This window comes from Triticum urartu, chromosome 3 (assembly GCF_003073215.2).
Source record: "Triticum urartu cultivar G1812 chromosome 3, Tu2.1, whole genome shotgun sequence".
Classification (NCBI taxonomy): Eukaryota; Viridiplantae; Streptophyta; class Magnoliopsida; order Poales; family Poaceae; genus Triticum; species Triticum urartu.
Window position 1 is genome coordinate 574,431,332 of NC_053024.1, and position 9,955 is coordinate 574,441,286.

The window sequence follows — 9,955 nt, forward strand, 5'->3', positions numbered from 1 at the left end:
ACCACATTCACTTTAAATAGGGCACCACGTAATTCCGATGAGATGACACCGTATGAACTATGGTTTAGAGAAACCTAAGCTGTCATTTCTTAAAAGTTTGGGGCTGCGATGCTTATGTGAAAAAGTTTCAGGCTGATAAGCTTGAACCCAAAGCGGATAAATGCATCTTCATAGGACACCCAAAACAGTTGGGTATACCTCCTGTCTCAGATCCGAAAGCAATAAGGGATTGTTTCTAGAATCGGGTCCTTTCTCGAGGAGAAGTTTCTCTCGAAAGAATTGAGTGGGAGGATGGTGGAGACTTGACGAGGTTATTGAACCGTCTCTTCAACTAGTGTGTGGCAGGGCACAGGAAGTTGTTCCTGTGGCACCTACACCAATTGAAGTGGAAGCTTACGATAGTGATCATGAAACTTCAGATCAAGTCACTAACAAACCTCGTGGGATGACAAGGATGCGTACTACTTCAGAGTGGTACGTAATCCTGTCTTGGAAGTCATGTTGCTAGACAACAATGAACCTACGAGCTATGGAGAAGCGATGGTGGGCCCGGATTCCGATAAATGGCTCGAGGCCATAAAATCCGAGAGATGATCCATGTATGAAAACAAAGTGTAGACTTTGGCAGAACGGCTCGATGGTCGTAAGGCTGTTGAGTACAGATGGATTTTAAAAGGAAGACGGACAATGATGGCAAGTATCACCATTAAGAAAGCTCGACTTGTCGTTAAGATTTTTTCCGACAAGTTCAAGGAGTTGACTATGATGAGACTTTCTCACTCGTAGCGATGCTAAGAGTCTGTTGAAATTATATTAGCGATTACTGCATTATTTATGAAATCTTGCAGATAGGATGTCAAAACATTGTTTCCTCGACGATTTTCTTGAGGAAAGGTTGTATGTGATACAACCGGAAGGTTTTGTCAATCCTGAAAGATGCTAATAAGTATGCAAAGCTCCAGCAATCCTTCTAAGGACTAGAGTAAGCATCTCGGAGTTGGAATGTATGCTTTGATGAGATGATCAAAGATTTTGGGTGTATACAAAGTTTATGAGAGACTTGTATTTCCAAAGAAGTGAGTGGGAGCACTATAGAATTTCCGATGAGTATGTGTTGTTAACATGTTGTTGATCGGAAATGATGTAGAATTTCTAGAAAGCATGCAGAGTTATTTGAAAAGTGTTTTTCAATGGAAAGCCTGGATTAAGCTACTTGAACGTTGAGCATCAAGATCTATAAGGATAGATCAAAACGCTTAATGGTACTTTCAAATGAGCACATGCCTTGACATGATCTTGAAGGTGTTCAAGATGGATCAGTCAAAGAAGGAGTTCTTGCCTGAGTTGTAAGGTATGAAGTTAAGACTTAAAGCTCGACCACGGCAGAAGAAAGAGAAAGGACGAATGTCGTCCCCTATGCTTTTGTCATAGGCTCTATACGGTATGCCACGCTGAGTACCGCACCTGATGTGTGCCTTGCCACATGTCTGGCAAGAGGGTACAAAGGTGATCCAGGAGTGGATCACTAGATAGCGGTCAAAATTGTCCTTGGAGTAATAAGGACATGTTTCTCAATTATGGAGGTAATAAAGAGTTCGGCGTAAAGGGTTACATCGATGCAAGCTTTAACACCTATCTGAATGACTCTGAGTAGCAAACCGGATGCGTATAGTGGAGCAACCATTTGGAATAGCTCCAAGTGGAGCGTGGAACCAGCATTTATAATATGAGCTAGAGATTTGCAAAGTACATATGGATCTGATTGTTGCAGACCCGTTGACTAAAACCTCTCTCACAAGCAAAACATGATCAAACCCCAGAACTCATTGAGTCTTAATCACATGATGATGTGAACTAGTTTAGTGACACTAGTAAACTCTTTGGATGTTGGTCACATGGCGATGTGACCTGTGAGTGTTAATCACATGGCGATGTGAACTAGATTATTGACTCTAGTGCAAGTGGGAGACTGTTGGAAATATGCCCTAGAGGCAATAATAAATTGATTATTATTATATTTCCTTGTTCATGATAATCGCTTATTATCCATGCTAGAATTGTATTGATAGGAAACTCAGTTACATGTGTGGATACATAGACAACACCATGTCCCTAGTAAGCCTCTAGTTGACTAGCTCGTTGATCAATAGATGGTTACGGTTTCCTGACCATGGATATTGGATGTCATTGATAACGGTATCACATCATTAGGAGAATGATGTGATGGACAAGACCCAATCCTAAGCCTAGCACATAGATCGTGTAGTTCATATGCTAAAGCTTTTCTAATGTCAAGTATCATTTCCTCAGACCATGAGATTGTGCAACTCCCGGACACCATAGGAATACTTTGGGTGTGCCAAACGTCACAACGTAACTGGGTGGCTATAAAGGTACACTACAGGTATCTCCGAAAGTGTCTGTTGGGTTGGCACGAATCGAGACTGGGATTTGTCACTCCGTGTGACGGAGAGGTATCTCTGGGCCCACTCGGTAGGACATCATCGTAATGTGCACAATGTGATCAAGGAGTTGATCAAGGGATGATGTGTTACCGAACGAGTAAAGAGACTTGCCGGTAACGAGATTGAACAAGGTATCGGGATACCGACGATCGAATCTCGGGCAAGTACAATACCGCTAGATGAAGGGAATTGTATACGGGATTGATCGAATCCTCGACATCGTGGTTCATCCGATGAGATCATCGTGGAACATGTGGGAACCAACATGGGTATCCAGATCCCGCTGTTGGTTATTGACCGGAGAACGTCTCGGTCATGTCTGCATGGTTCCCGAACCCGTAGGGTCTACACACTTAAGGTTCGATGACGCTAGGGTTATAAGGAATAGATATACGTGGTTACCGAATGTTGCTCGGAGTCCCGGATGAGATCCCGGACGTCACGAGGAGTTCCGGAATGGTCCGGAGGTAAAGATTTATATATGGGAAGTCCAGTTTTGGTCGCCGGAAAAGTTTCGGGGTTTATCGGTAACGTACCGGGACCACCGGGAGGGTCCCGGGGGTCCACCAAGTGGGGCCACCAGCCCCGGAGGGCTGCATGGGCCAAGTGTGGGTGGGGACCAGCCCCAGGTGGGCTGGTGCGCCCCCCCACCAAGGCCCAAGGTGCAAGGGAGAGTGGAAGGGGGCAAACCCTAGGCTCAGATGGGCCTAAGGCCCACCTAGTGGTGCGCCCCCCTCTCTCCCCCCTTGGCCGCCCCCTTAGATGGGATCTAGGCTGGCCGCCACCCCTAGGGGTGGAAACCCTAGGTGGGGCGCAGCCCCTCCCCTTCCCCTATATATACTTGAGGTTTGGGCTGCCCATCATACAAGAGTTTCTCTCCTTCTTGGCGCAGCCCTACCCCTCTCCCTCCTCGTGTCTTGCGGTGCTTGGCGAAGCCCTGCTGGAGTACCACGCTCCTCCACCACCACCACGCCGTTGTGCTGCTGCTGGATGGAGTCTTCCTCAACCTCTCCCTCTCTCCTTGCTGCATCAAGGCATGGGAGACGTCGTCGGGCTGTACGTGTGTTGAACGCGGAGGTGCCGTCCGTTCGACACTAGGATCTCCGGTGATTTGGATCACGACGAGTACGACTCCTTCAACCCCGTTCTCTTGAACGCTTCCGCATAGCGATCTACAAGGGTATGTAGATGCACTCTCCTTCCCCTCGTTGCTGGTTTCTCCATAGATAGATCTTGGTGACACGTAGGAAATTTTTTGAATTTCTGCTACGTTCCCCAACAGTGGTATCAGAGGTAGGTCTATTGCGTAGATTCTTTGCACGAGTAGAACACAAAGTAGTTGTGGGCGTTGATTTTGTTCAATATGCTTACCGTTACTAGTCCAATCTTGATTCGGCGGCATTGTGGGATGATGCGGCCCGGACCGACCTTACACGTACTCTTACGTGAGACTGGTTCCACCGACTGACATGCACTAGTTGCATAAGGTGGCTAGCGGGTGTCTGTCTCTCCCACTTTAGTCGGATCGGATTCGATGAAAAGGGTCCGTATGAAGGGTAAATAGCAATTGGCATATCATGTTGTGGTTTTTGCGTATGTAAGAAACGTTCTTGCTAGAAACCCATAGCAGACACGTAAAACATGCAAACAACAATTAGAGGACGTCTAACTTGTTTTTGCAGGGTATGCTATGTGATGTGATATGGCCAAATGTATGAGATTGATCATGTTCTTGTAATAGGAATCACGACTTGCATGTCGATGAGTATGACAACCGGCAGGAGCCATAGGAGTTGTCTTAATTTATTTATGAGATTGATCATGTTCTTGTATGAGATTGATCATGTTCTTGTAATAGGAATCACGACTTGCATGTCGATGAGTATGACAACCGGCAGGAGCCATAGGAGTTGTCTTAATTTATTTATGAGATTGATCATGTTCTTGTATGAGATTGATCATGTTCTTGTAATAGGAATCACGACTTGCATGTCGATGAGTATGACAACCGGCAGGAGCCATAGGAGTTGTCTTAATTTATTTATGAGATTGATCATGTTCTTGTATGAGATTGATCATGTTCTTGTAATAGGAATCACGACTTGCATGTCGATGAGTATGACAACCGGCAGGAGCCATAGGAGTTGTCTTAATTTATTTATGAGATTGATCATGTTCTTGTATGAGATTGATCATGTTCTTGTAATAGGAATCACGACTTGCATGTCGATGAGTATGACAACCGGCAGGAGCCATAGGAGTTGTCTTAATTTATTTATGACCTGCGTGTCAACATAAACGTCATGTAATTACTTTACTTTATTGCTAACCGTTAGCTGTAGTAGTAGAAGTAATAGTTGGCGAGCAACTTCATGGAGACACGATGATGGAGATCATGATGATGGAGATCATGGTGTCATGCCGGTGACAAGATGATCATGGAGCCCCAAGATGGAGATCAAAGGAGCTATATGATATTGGCCATATCATGTCACTATTATTTGATTGCATGTGATGTTTATCATGTTTTTGCATCTTGTTTACTTAGAACGACGGTAGTAAATAAGATGATCCCTCATAATAATTCCAAGAAGGTGTTCCCCCTAACTGTGCACCGTTGCGACAGTTCGTTGTTTCGAAGCACCACGTGATGATCGGGTGTGATAGATTCTAACGTTCACATACAACGGGTGTAAGACAGATTTACACACGCGAAACACTTAGGTTGACTTGACGAGCCTAGCATGTACAGACATGGCCTCGGAACACAAGAGACCGAAAGGTCGAGCATGAGTCGTATGGTAGATACGATCAACATGAAGATGTTCACTGATGATGACTAGTCCGTCTCACGTGATGATCGGACATGGCCTAGTTGACTCGGATCATGTAATCACTTAGATGACTAGAGGGATGTCTATCTGAGTGTGAGTTCATAAGATGAACTTAATTATCCTGAATGTAGTCAAAAGATCTTCGCAAATTATGCCGTAGCTCGCGCTTCAGTTCTACTGTTTAGATATGTTCCTAGAGAAAATTTAGTTGAAAGTTGATAGTAGCAATTATGCGGACTAGGTCTGTAAACTGAGGATTGTCCTCATTGCTTCATAGAAGGCTTATGTCCTTAATGCACCGCTCAGTGTGCTGAACCTCGAACGTACGTCTGTGGATGTTGCGAACATCTGACATACACATTTTGGATAACTACGTGATAGTGCAGTTAAACGTTTAGAGTTGAGGTACCGAAGACGTTTTGAAAACGTCGCGAAACATATGAGATGTTTTGGAGGGCTGAAATTGGGATTTCAGGCTCGTGCCCACGTCAAGAGGTATAAGACCTCCGACGATTTTCTTAACCTGCAAACTAAGGGAGAAAAGCTCAATTGTTGAGCTTGTGCTCAGATTGTCTGAGTACAACAATCATTTGAATCGAGTGGGAGTTGATCTTCCAAATGAGATAGTGATGTTTCTCCGAACTCATTACCACCAAGCTGCTAGAGCTTCGTGATGAACTATAATATATCAGGGACATATATGATGATCCTTGAGATATTCGCGATGTTTTACACCACAAAAGTAGAAATCAAGAAGGAGCATCAATTGTTGATGGTTGGTGAAACCACTAGTTTCAAGAAGGGTGTAACACCCTCGATGCGACTATAGCTCCCACGTGTCGAGGCACGACTTAGAGACATAATCGCATTGAAGGCATATGTCGCAAGTTAGGCAATCTTCACAACATCCCATGTAACATAAGTAATAAAGGGGAGATAACAGAGTTGGCTTACACTCGCCACGTCAATCAAGTACATAAATAACATTACATCATCAAAACACTCATGGCCTGACTACGGCGCCAAAATAAAAGAGAACCCAACATGCGACACGGTCCCAATCACCCCCAACTGGGCACCATTACTGATCATCGGGAAAGGAAACATAGTATCATTGAGAGTCTTCGTCGAACTCCCACTTGAGCTCACATGCGTCTCCTGGAGTGGAATCATCAGGCCCTGCATCTGGTGTAATAGTAATCTGTGAGCCACAGGGACTCAGCAATCTCGCACCCTCGCGATCAAGACTATTTGAGCTTATAGGTAAGGCAAGGTAAAATATGAGTGGAGCTGCAGCAAGCGACTAGCAAGTATGGTGGCTAACTTATTCGCAAAAGAGAGCGAGAAGAGGAGGCAAAGCACGAGCGAGAAACTAGAGAACAACCTGCGCAAACATTACTCCAACACCGTGTCCACTTCCCGGACTCCGCCGAGAAGAGGCCATCACGGTAACACACTCAGTTGATTCATTTTAATTTAATTAAGGTTCAAGTTATCTACAACCGGACATTAACAAATTCCCATCTGCCCATAACCGCGGGCATGGCTTTCGAAAGTTCAATCCCTGCAGGGGAGTCCCAACTTAGCCCATGACAAGCTCTCACGGTCAACGAAGGAATAGACCTCCTCCCAAGACGTTCCGATCAGACTCGGTATCTCAGTAACTCAAGACACTTCGACAGGTTAAAACAAGACCAGCAACACCGCCCGAATGTGCCGACAAATCCCGATAGGAGATGCACATATCTCTTTCTCAGGGCACACTCAGATGAGACATCCTACGAGTAAAACCAACCCTCAAGTTGCCCCGAGGTGGCCCCGCAGTCTACTCGATCGGACCAACACTCAGAGGAGCACTGGCCCGGGGGGTTAAAATAAGATGACCCTTGAGTCTGCAGAACCCAAGGGAAAGAAAAGGCTAGGTGGCAAACGGTAAGACCAATGTTGGGCATTGCTGGAAAAGCTTTAATCAAGGCGAACTATCAAGGGGTTCCCATTATAACCCAACCGCGTAAGGAACGCAAAAATCCGGGAACATAACACCGATATGACGGAAACTAGGGCGGCAAGAGTGGAACAAAACACTAGGCGAGAGGCCGAGCCTTCCACCCTTTACCAAGTATATAGATGCATTAAGATAACATGGCAATATAATGATATCCCAACAACTAAATAAAAGATGTTCCAACAAGGAACGGCCTCCGATCTTCACCTACAACTAGCAACGCTATAAGAGGGGCTGAGCAAAGCGGTAACATAGCCAATCAACGGTTTGCTAGGACAATGGTGGGTTAGAGGTTTGACATGGCAATTTGGGAGGCTTGCAAGCAAGTGGTAGGCATCGTAGCAATGGCATAGCAAAAGAGCGAGCAAACTAGCATAGCAAAGATAGTAGTGATTTCGAGGGCATGATCATCTTGCCTGCACAGTTGTCAGAGTTGACTGGATCCTCAAAAGCAAAATCAACGGGCTCCTAGTTAGCGAACTTGTCTCCCAGCTCTACCCAAACAAGACAAACAAGCAACAAGGATACAATCAACCTCGTGCAAGAACAAGCAATATGATGAAATGATGATATGCTATGCGGGATGCGATGCGGGATGCAAAATGCAAGATATGACAGGAAATACATGAACCTGGCCTCAACTTGGAATTCCAAGGGTGCCACTGGAAATATGAGATGAAATCGCTTGAAAACGATATAAAGAACGCCGGAATCGGAGTTACGGTTTGGAAATGGCAAGCGATTCAAATATGACACCGGTCTGCGATTTACAGCAAGTAGGCATATAAATGCAATGAGATGGACATGCTACAGCCACCAAACATGACAACAAAATACATGGCAGGGATGCACACAAGATTCTTAACAAAATTCTAGCACTGAGCTACGGCCAATTCATCCATTAGGAGGTTCAAACAAGCATGGCAAAAATGCAAATGGTAAAACAGATCTCAGACTTGGTGAAATTAACACTTGTCTGGAATTTCAGATCATATAGCCCTCTTCGGAGCAACAAAACAACATGCTACAGGACCTGAACATGACAAAGAAAGACATGGCATGGAGCTACTCAAAAAGCTTAACAAAAGTCCCTTAGTGACCTTGAGCCAAAAGGGATCACAAAATATACTAACAAGCACACGAACATAGCAAAAACATAATCAGTTTTCAGACTTAGTGAAAACTGGGACATGCTGAAACATAACTCACGAAGGCATGTTTACGAACTCGATGCACTCACCACGGTGCAAGTCATGGCAAGAAAAGCATACACCCATCAAGAAGGCACAAAATACAAGCTAGACATGGCAAGAACAATAGCATAGCATGCACGGATCAACTACAATAACATCGGCAAAATCGCAAACAAGTTGACGATCTGCCCAGATTCACAACGAAGCAAAAGTAGAGCTCGATTGACTCAAGCTAGGGTGCTCCATAATTCGAAACAAAGACATGGATGGATAGAGCACTACAATATTAAAAAAACTCCCTAACTGATCATCCTCAAAAGAGGCACGGATCACTAGGAAACAACAAGAACATATGGCATCATGAACTAAACAATCCCAGGACTTAGTGAAATTACTAAGTCCCTGAAAACAGAATTAGCAAGTGCACCACTTTGCAAGCTTGCACAAGTCACCACACACATCCTAAAAATACATGGGTTGCACCTCTGGATAGATGACAAAACCCTTAACAAAACATATGAAGAACTCACGGGCATATCATGCACACAATAATCATGGCGAAAATGAAAAAAGTGCTAAACGGAGTAACAGATCTGACAATTAACTCAAGTAGCCCTCTTCTAACAGCATTTCGGGCATCAAGATGAACTCTAATGAAAATGATGCAATGGAATGAAATGATGTACTATCTGAGATGAACATTTTGATATGCTATATGCCCAAATAGGAGCTACAGATGCAAAGTTACGGGGCCTCGAACATGAGCATATGAACTAAAAATTCTGAGACTTAGAGAGAAAAAAACAACCCTCAGATCGGATCTAGGGTTTCGGGGCACGGGGCCCGAGGTGGATGCACTCTCCTTCCCCTCGTTGCTGGTTTCTCCATAGATAGATCTTGGTGACACGTAGGAAATTTTTTGAATTTCTGCTACGTTCCCCAACATCCACGCCACGGGCCGCAGGCAGGCAAGTCTGGGCACCCCCGGTCCCAGAATGCCGACAGTAGCCCCCGGGCCCAAGGCGCGCTCGAATTGGCTTCGGGGCGAAGCCAGGAGGTAAGTGCGGAGCGCCGTGGGCCCCAACCGCCTGCGGCCTTGATCGACGCATGGCGATTGATGGGACGTGGGTGCCCCCACTTCCCCATGCAGCCTTGATATTCGCCAAGCTTGGTGGTCGTCGTCATCGGCTCATCTCCATCTTCATTGCTTGCCGTGAGCCCCCTCAGCCCCTCCACCTTCTCAGCTCCTTCTTGTCGCCATGGCGCTGAAGTCTGCAAGGAACAAGAAGATGATCGGCCGTGCTCCGGCTGAGCCTTTGCCGGCCTTCGAGCATGTCATTGAGCGGTCGGTGGTGGTCAACCAGGAAGCGATGTACAAGGTTCGGCTAGCGCTCGCCTCAAATTACAATGAGTGGGGGCGACGGTGGCTTGGCCTGGCTCCCGCGCCGCGATTGATCT